Here is a 10,339-nt window from a genome sequence, read left to right as displayed (position 1 = left end):
AGACAGCATTTTGTGGGAATGGGGAGTCCTTGAAATTCTTCCGGATCTGAAGAAGGAACAAGTCTCAATACACATTACGTATTTTTGACAAAAAGTAAAGAAGCTATAAAAGAAGACATCCAAAGATGCAACATATGAGAAAAGTAATTTTATTTTAATATTTTGGACTATTCAATGCTTTTTAATGAATTTCTAGAAATGTGCCAATTTCAAAATCCAAAAGCCATTTCAAAATGGTACATCCCATTCTTTCTTTGAAAATACAGGAGTATTTCAGCTTCTCCCCCTCAATTTTGGGGGCATCCAAAATCTTCACCAGATTTGATCTGATTTACTTATTTGTTTTGCCACTGTGGTTCTTCCTCCTCCACAAAAAATGCCCTCCTTAACAAATTTAATGATCTAGTAAAGGCTAATACAAAAGACAACCGTATGCAGAATAGGGAAAAGAGGCTTTCCCAGAACTGTGTTTTTCCTTATGCCATTGCAGTGTTATTTTACTTTAAATGAAAAGCAGCCTCATCTAAACAGGCAGACTGGCTAGAGGTCAAAAATCCAGCATAGACAATTTTGCATGGTAGCAATTTGCACCAAACTGATACTGGTAAGAACCAGCCGCTTCCCTGCTTCCCTCACTGTTTGCCCATCAACCTTCTAGTCGCTGCTTTCTCAGATGCCAAGAATCCTGCATTTATTTCAGCACAGTGGACCAGCTTCCAACAAAAGGAACAGGAAAGCCCCACATTTCTCAGTGGTTAGGTCACTGTTGTAGGAGATGGGAGCTGAGCATTTCCATCCTCAGCCTCAAGGGCATATACATAATGCTCTGAATCATGATCAGATTTTAAGACAACTCAGCTATGAATTCATTTTTAGGTATTTCCATCAGGACTTGAAACTCTGTTGTTATTAGGTACTATAGACAACTGTCCCTGCCATCTGGAATGAGTGTCAGTGTCTATGTGTGAAGAAGAAAAGCCCTCCATTTCCCTGGTATTCAGCTTTTGTTGATGTTGGACAACACTGATGGACTCCCTTTTCAACCTTCTACATCAGCTTTAAACTTACAGATGTCTCCTTCCAACATGGTTAAAAGAGAATTCAAATGACTGAAAATGCATGAGGAAAAGGGGGAGAAGGTAGAAGAGAGATCAATAATGTCACTGCTCTTACTGCTACTGTTGTTGGGGCTTTAATGGTGCCTCAGAAGATGCCAAAGAAAAATTATGCTTCCTTCCCTGAAGGGTTTACAGACCAACCAGTGAAGAATATACAAGATGCATTGGGAAGACCAGAGGTGGGGATCATTAGGATTTAAGTACTTTGATTGCAACTTGAAATGTCCATCCTGAAGGAAGAGACAGATTTTGTCCAAACTCAGGACAACTCATGCTGAATGATTACTTTTTCTCCAAATTTGAAACTCTAAAAAATATCTGATTTGAAATACCCCAAATTTTGAAATTTCTAGTTGAAGGAAGATATTTCCACTGTCTTGAAAATCCATTACAAATACCTGAAAAGCACTTCCTAGTGCATCAGCTCAACCTAAATTGCTTTGAACACACTGTTCTCTGGGAAAGAGGCTTTGCAAAGACTTTTTCCTCATGGGGCGCAGGGAGGGAGCAGGAGGAATGTGCGCACCCAAAGTCATGCAACTCACAAGGACATAGAGGGAGGAAAGAGGCAGTCCTCCAACAAGCTGATGCAATAGAGAGCTGGTGGGGACTTGAACATTTACTTGTAAAGGCAATTCACTGCCATGGAAATTTAGGTTTATATTTTATCAAACCAACATGAAACAGAACATTCTACATAGAGTTAAACCAATCCTAGTTAAAATACTTAGTTAAATTAAAAACATCCACAAAGAAGGGATTTCTAATGGAAATTATTCATGTTGTAGAAACAGTGTTTTCCAGCAGTAGACTGTTCCAATGGAAAAGCTGTACCTTCCTACATCTGTTTATTTTATTGTTTCGCCTTCTCGGTGTAATAAGCCAATTTTGGGGATTTGCTGAACTGTTTCTATTAGGTGGAGAAGCTTGTGATTTGAGTCAGATATTTCTTTGCTACAGCTCTTTTTATACACAAAGAATGTACATATCATTCTGCTTCCCCAAGCACAATAGGAACAGACAAGAACTGTTCATCTGGGCGCACTTCCAAGCTTCCCTTCTCAAACACTAATCTGCTCAAAACAAGTTCAGTCTTGGCTGCTTCTCAGGGCCAATGCTGCCATGAGTGCTCCTGCCTCTCCTGCCGCAGCTCTTGCCTTTCTGCTTCCTGAGCAAACATCCACAGCTGTGTTCCACCCACTGCCCTTGCTCTGCGTTACCGAACAATGGTAATCCCCCTCCCTCCAAAAAAAAATCACCACCTTAGTCTATCAAAGATAGTTTTTCTACAGTATTTCTAACTGTTTTCTGCTTTGGGCACAGACATCTCTTATTTTGTTGTTTGGTTTCATAAAGGAGCTTGACTGCATTTTATGTTCAGTTAAAATTAAGAGAACCAGTGTGCCAAATAGCTTGGCTATGACTGGCAAAGATAAGCTTGCTGGAAACCATCCCCTTCAATGCCACAGACCTGTTCATTATCCAAGTGGAATACGGAATAGAGATCTCCTGTAGAACACATCTCTGATTCATCCCCACTTAATTAACAGTGCATAGTTGTTTCTTAGCCCAAATATCCTCTTATCCATGGCTCTGTGCCTTGAACCATGTTTCGTCTTCTAATGATGCCTATACCAAAGTGAACAAGTCTTAAAAAAAAATATTTTTCAAGATACACAATTTGGGAAATTTTACCATTGCTTGCAGGAAGTTATAACAAGAAAAGCCAGCTGGGCAAGGAAAGACATACAACTTAAGCCCCACAAGAGCAGCTTTCTTTCAGAAAGCTTGAGGAAGAGAAAAGGTAATCCACCACAATAACTGGTGATGTTGCCCAGTTACTATGAAGGGTTTTGGAAGTAAGGCATTCCAGTGCAGGGAAGGTGAAAAGATGCCCTGGCAGAGTGAAATAGGAACAGGAAAGATGTAGCCTTAGGAACGCCTAGCACCTCTCTGGGGTATGGTGGAGAAGCTACTAGCCAGTCTTTCAAGCTAGCTGAGATGCTGAAGCAGCAAAAAAAGGACCTTGTTTAACAAACAATCTAAAATTGTCTTCTCGTCTTTTGTATTTGTTGCCATGATTGCAAATCCCATATTATTTACTCCTTATCTCAATAGAATGAAGTAAAATTACTTTTTTAACTTAAATGTTATGATAAAGCAGGACCACCTAGTCGCACAGTGTGCCTCATTCACTTGGAGAGTGCATACGTTTCCAAGAATGTGTGTAACGCTCCTGCAAGAAATGAATCCTAGGTTTGCAGAGAAAAAAAAATGTTGTCCAAATTTGCCAAAGCTTTGCTGGCAAGCATGGGAAAAATGAGGGCAGGACAATATTTTAGTGACTACAATGTTTCTGGATTCTTTGAGAAACTCTGCCTTGGATTGTAGCAGTATGGAGCTTTCTCTCAACATCTTCTCACCTAAAAAAGGAAAAAGGAACAGGAAAGAGATCTCCTTTCTCTCCCTTTCATCATGAATGTCATTCCTCTGCAGTGGTTAAAACTACAACCAATGTGCAGGGTTTTTTATTCTGGAAATTGGTCTAGTCTGCAGAGAAGGAAAAATGTATGGGAGGTGAGGGGGCAGATTAATGGTGCAGGGGCAGATTAATGGGTCTGCTAGGGGGAGGCACTGCCCCACTATCCTCCAGAGTAATAGGGACCAGTGAACCAACTTTAGAGAAAATAACCACTTCCAGCAAACCCCCAAACCACCATATGAAATAGGAAATGCAAACATCATATACCAGGTATCACAGAGCAAACAGCAGATGTGATCTCATTAATCCCTGATTTGATATTATGCAAATTAAGAAGCATATTTGTCTTTTCTACATTTCCATCTAGACTTTGCTAACAAACCTTGTGTTAGCTCCAAATGAGAGACCCAACCAGGCCTCAGAATATTTTGACAAGGACAGTGTTTTCTGGTGGGCAGTAGTGCTAAGAACAACAGCTCCGTCAGAGGAGGGCAACTCGGAGGCCACAGCAAACTCATTGCAACCAGTGCTTTTAACAAGACTCCTTGTTCCAGTCCTTCAGAGAAGATGGCCTTGACCACCCATCCTGTGCCAGGGCGTTGGGAACTACCTACAGACCACACATAGATTTGCTGCAGAGAGAGGGCAAAGAGTCCTGTAGTTCCCTGTGCATGCTCTCATGCCACGCTGCTCCGGTGGCTGGGCACCTAGGCAGTTTTCAGGTTCAAACTTAAATTTCAATAATTAATTAAACCTGTTGCTTTTCTCCCTGAGACAATGTTTCTTCTGTGTTGTGTTGGCAGTAACAGAATCTGGTTTGCTATCCAGTGGTAATGTAGAACTCAGGCCAAGGCATGGAGTTGTAACACTGCCACCAGTGTTAAATCAATACAGTCAACACTGCTTTTGCCCTGGCAATATGCCATGTATATCTCTGCCATTTCATGAGACTTTGTCATTTACAATACTGGCATTATTTCTTCTCATCTTGTATGTCTTTTTTTCTTTCAACTGCTACAGAGGGATGTACATGCATAATTTTCGAATTTGACCACCAGCCTGAGATCTGGCACTTTTGTGCACTCTTTTCACCAGTACTAGCAACAGTATGGGCTAACTAAACTTCTGGGGTAACACCACACTCAGCTTGTTATAATAAAGTTCATGCTATACAGAATCAGCTGGTTAAACTATACCAAAAGGAACTAAATAAATCTGTGCATTCCAGCATCTGCAAGATACTCTTTGTGGAAATCTACACTGTAGGTTACTTAAAGAGCTTTCATAAGGACAGTGACTGTCATGAGGGGCAGCCTAGTTATGGTCTAATGTGCAATGTCCTTCAACCAATGAGAGCCTTTTTAAAAGGTTGGGAAAATTTTATTAGCTGTGAGAGAGAATATTACATTCTAGTTAAAAGAGAGAGAAAAAATCAAAAACATAAAAAAACAAATATTGTTTCTCCCTTATGAAGATGTATAGCACTACTGTGATAAGAATACATGGGAAAACTCCCACAAAATATTTGGATAAAACATTCACATTAAATGCTGGCAATGTTATGTAAATACTGATGATGATTAAATGCCTAATTAATTATTATTATTATTTGTATTACATCCATATTTGAACACTCTAATTAAGAACACAGTGATACTGAGTTCAGTGCTGTACAAATATGTCGGGGAAAAGCTCCATTTCCCTGGTGAGTCTGCAATCCAAATAGCAAATGCAAAGCAGAAAGGGAAAGAAATTTAGAAAGTGACTTACCCAAGGGCACATAGTAAGTCACTGTCAGAACTGCAGAAAAAGACCCCAAACAAACAAAACAAAAAATACCAAAAAACATTCTTAGTGCTATCAGACCATGCTGCCTCTATTCAAATTATGAAGCATGTAAGCCTGTATGGCTCTGTTTACCCACAAACACTTCTTCCTTAGCCTTCTCCTTTTGCATGCCCCTGTCACTATTTAGTTTGTAAGTCAACTGAACCATCTGAACATAATCAGACATTCTGAAAGGCACAGATATTCTTTCCATATACCACAACACAAACTGGAAGTTTAGCCCTTCCCATGCTACATATATTTTATCTGGGATAATACAGCATGTACACACACAAACCAAAAGCAAACAAAACCCAAGAGGTCAAGTCACTGAAAAATATCAAGGGATGAGACGACCAAAGATACCTCAAGCAGAAAAAAGTACCCTTGCATTGATGTTTGGAGGAAGACAAAAAGTTGCTCTCACAAAATGAGGTTCTCAGATCCAAGGAGGCACTGATCCTGTTCCAAAGTTGGGCTAGTGTTCAGAACAAAGAGCAAGACCAGCCAGCCTCAAAAACAGGCAGAGCAACAAACAGTAAGGAGAAAGAGGCACCTCACAACTTCGGTAACGGCGTAATACAAGAATATAAGCTGAATTCTCCAAAATTTCTCTATGGTTCTGTCATTTTTAACTGTGCTACCAGGAAGCTGCTCTCAGGTTATGGAACCTTGCACTAGGTCAGTGGTACCTGCCGGTCCCAGTTGCAGCATCCTGCTGGCCCAGCAGGACTTGCTGGTCCTGCAGCTCCCAGGTTAATCGGCACATAGCAGCGGCAGCCAGAGCAGAGCACACCACAGACATTTGGCAGCATTTCTACATGTTTCTCTGCTTTTTAATGGAAGAGGACAGACAGTTTAGCTGCAAGGAATACAGAAATCCTTGATAGAGACTGGGGGGGGGGAAGATCCACTGGAATACTGAGATGAAAAAAAGCAACTTGTGTAACTGTACTTTCTCTGGAGCATTTTTTCGATTTCAATGGAAGAGTAAAAGAAATTTTAATTAAACACTTGGGGCCAAATACAGAAAACTCAGCTTTGGTAATGTTGCCACTGTGACTTGTGTTGCCACTCACCACTGGGGACGAGGCTTCCCAGGCTCAGTACAAGGTGGTTTCCCTTCCAGCTGAAAAGTCCATTGCTCCCGGCTTTGATAATGTGTGCCCCCAAAAGTCAGCCAGATAGGGGAGTCCAGCCCAGAGATAAAAGTGGACAAACAAGCCACAATTTCCAGGTGGGAATTCCCAGTTACATAATTTTGGTAGTAAGCTAAGGTTTTGGTCCAACCAAAACTACAATTCTCTAGTTATTTTGAAGTTTTGTTCAACTCCAGCCTCAACAATTTCAGTCACCGAAAAGGCACCACTTCAAATCCCTGGTTGGGGTTTTGACATGTTCAAGTTTCCCAAGAAATCTCAACATTTTTAAGGAAAGCACATATTCTGAAAAAAAAAAATCATAATTTTATCATTGACTACTTTATCTGACATTGAAGAATTGTTTCAGGCAAAAATTTTCAACCAGCCTTGTAAAGAATACTTATTTCCACTCAGTCTGTTATTCACTGCTTTATATTTGCACCTGATTGCAGAATTCATGGACCAGCCTCTGCAACTGTATTTAGAGATACTTTAAATATAAAAAAGAACCCCCCAAGAAACAGCACCTCTTCTTCCATTCCCTCCCTTCCTGCTGAAACACACCTGGCTCACCTTAGAAGTCCTTTTACAGAAAGATCATGTAATAACTTGCAATCAATCCCAACACCAGTTTTACTGCACAGTTACAGCCAAGCTGTACTCAGGACCAGATCAAGGGATAAGAAAAAGGTAATTTTCTTTCACCCTTGTTATTCATCCAGATCTCTCAAACAGTAAAAAGCAAGGAGCTAACTCAGTCATCAGGACAATTTAGAGAAGTTTTTCTGAATTACTTACCTGCAACAAGCCTCAGAAGGCTGTCCCATTAACAGCAGGCAACTGAAGCAAAGAACGATCTGAGCTCACCTCTCCCCACCGCAGCATGCCAAATGCAGAAGGGCGCAGGGAAGAGCAAGACCTGTGCAAGGTAGCCACAGCTGGGACCAGGAATGTTATAAAATCCTGCAGAAAAGGTCTAAGGTGTGCCTGAAACATCAGAGAAGATCAAGCTCCTGTTTGTCTCTGTAATGGGCTATCTTTTATGACTTCTGATCCTCAGATCACTACAATGGTATCCTGAGGATAAACAGCAGGACTTAGCTATTTCTGCAGGGAAACAGGTATCTGCAGGTCCAGCAACTACTGAAATTTTCTGTGCAACTAGAGATGCCCTCAAGCCCTCTCATGATGTTACTGCGAGTGTTTCCATGATTCCCAACCTTTCCTGGGATCTCTGAGTTTCCTCCTTGCTGTCCCTGGTAAAGGCACATTCTCTTGCTTATTTGTGACCCCAGCTAACAATGGAAGCTTCCTACAACATCCCAGAAAGCATGAGGGGATCACACCAGAAAGACAAAGAAGCCACTAGCACTTGCAAAAGAGTTCTAAAGAGCCCAGCAGAGCTGCAGATCACAGCGCACCACAGAGTTGTCAAAACTCAGCAACCTGGAGGTAGGGCAGGTTGCCTCCACAGCCAGAAAGAGGGCTCAAGGCAGAAGGGAGCCATAATTCAAACAGCTTGCAAACATTTTGGTAGTCCCACGGACTTTATGCCTATTAATGGTGCCAGAAGCAGGGAAGATCTCCACTGAACCTGTGGTGGTCTATCCGAGTCCTGAGATAAATACATTAGCTGTGGTCAATGTGACAATTTGGGCAGAAGCAGCTGAGCAGTCAGCAGTCAAGATACCGATCCCTCCCTGACCAGCTTCATCGGATACATACACAACTCTGCAAAGATAAATACATTAGCAGCTTTTCTGGTAAAGGGTGAGTACCTATTCAGCAGCACCAACTGGCTAATGAGGAACTGAATTAACAGAGCTGACAAGAGTTCAGTTCCCCCACACTACCTGGATTATATTGACTGTGAAAAGAGAGGGGCACATACCCTATTCATGAAAGTGCATTAGAACCACTTAACCTTGCTGCCCAATTTCCATCCCTTCAAACACCACCAGCCCCCTGGAGATATTGTACCTGTAACAGATGGAATTGCTTCTAATGTATGTATGATTTAAATAATTTAAATTCCAACAAAATGTATTTAGTTCATCATCTAAATTTCAATGCTGTATACTAACCAAACCTTAATTCATCAAAAATACTCCACAAAAGAGCCAAGTAGCAGAGACAGGCACTTTAGGTATGGTTTTAGGCAATTGGCCTCCTTTATCACAACCTAGGATTTTGCAAGCATTATTTCATCTTCATTGTGTCTGAAGCTTTCATTCTCCATGATGGTTTGATCCTTTTTGCCAAGCCTCTTCAGCTGCAGAAAGCTTTGGTTTGCTTTCCAGTTCAGGTTCCCGTCTGCCACTTCTAAGCCTCATTTTCATTCTTGCCAGTTAGTCATCTGATCTCTTTGATCCTTTGTAGCAAGCCTTGAACTCCGTTTTTTTTCAGATTAGAATCTAGTGTCAAGAAGTAATGTTTTCTTTTCCCTGTGGTTTTGCAGCCTTTAGCTTGTTTAAGCTTGTTTTCTTCTTCCCAAGTTTTCAGTCATTTCACCTGCATTTTCTGTGGTTTCAGGCCATGTTTCTGACCTACAGACTGCATTTGTGATGACAGTTATCTGCCTCTGCTGGCACAATTGCAACTGATGAACACCTTCCATTTCCTCTCTCCTTTTCAGTTCCTAAGTGTGGGTTAGGCAGTACAGAGGCAACTGGTGTAAAGCACTGGGAGAGCCGTAAGTTACCCAGCTGTAACAGGCACTCCTTGGACTCTCACAGCCTTGTAGGTGTGTAGGATAATGGGGTCTTTCCATGGCTTATGTTCACTGGGGTGGGTGACGCACCCTGAGGGTCTCCATTGTTGTAAGGGAAGTTCCTGAAAATCCTTCGAAACTTTTAGTGGTGTGGGTGGGTGTCCAGGCTGGCTGCAGCATCTCAAAGCACCACCATAGGATGAATGATTACTCCATGTGTGTGCCAGAATAGTTCTCACTGCAGATGACTGACAAACACAATTCATCCGGCTCACGCAAAGGAGGATGGTGCTCAGTATTAGCATAGATCATCTGGCTGAAGATGCTGGTGGACAGTAGGATCACTTCCTTGATGCGCAGTAATGGTTATGAATCCTTGGTAGCCAGAATGGTCATCTGTGGTATCACTCCAGTGGGATCCAACAGAATTTTCCTCGAAGTTCCTTTCCACAAAGAGGGAGGAAGATTTTTCAATTGAAACCAATGAAAACAATTAATTGAGTGGGGTTGATGAGGTATGGGCTTATGAAGTGACACAACTGCCACAAACATCAGTGTTAACTGCTAATTCCCTGTAGAGGACACTGTTGGACAAGGTGGTAAATCCTCTATTTGGATGCACCACTGTTCCTTAATTGGTATGGACAGTGATGTTGGGATTAGTAGCAAGGTTCCCTTCATATCCATCACCTGGCAATGTATTCTGTATCTCCATGCAAGGGAGCAAGAGAGGACATTGAGTCTTTAGCTTCAGAGCAATATAACGTTCTTAGTCCTCTTTTGGAAGAATCCCACAAAGATTTTTGGAACTATATTTATTTTCCATCAGAGGTTCCCTCATGGAGACTTCAATGTCATGAGCGGGGTATCAGTCTGACATTACCAGCACAGCAGTTGTTAGAATTACATTTTAAAAATATCGAGATGACTAGTGTTAAGGATGTTAAGCCAAGAACACTCAAATTTTTGCATTCTCAGACAGAAGACAAACATGCTGAACACTTCTCTGGGGCCTGGCCTGACTTTCTCCCAGTAGGACAGACCATGCCTATACATGAAT

Source organism: Harpia harpyja, chromosome 3 (assembly GCF_026419915.1).
Source record: "Harpia harpyja isolate bHarHar1 chromosome 3, bHarHar1 primary haplotype, whole genome shotgun sequence".
NCBI lineage: Eukaryota > Metazoa > Chordata > Aves > Accipitriformes > Accipitridae > Harpia > Harpia harpyja.
Note: the sequence above shows the minus strand (reverse complement) of the source record.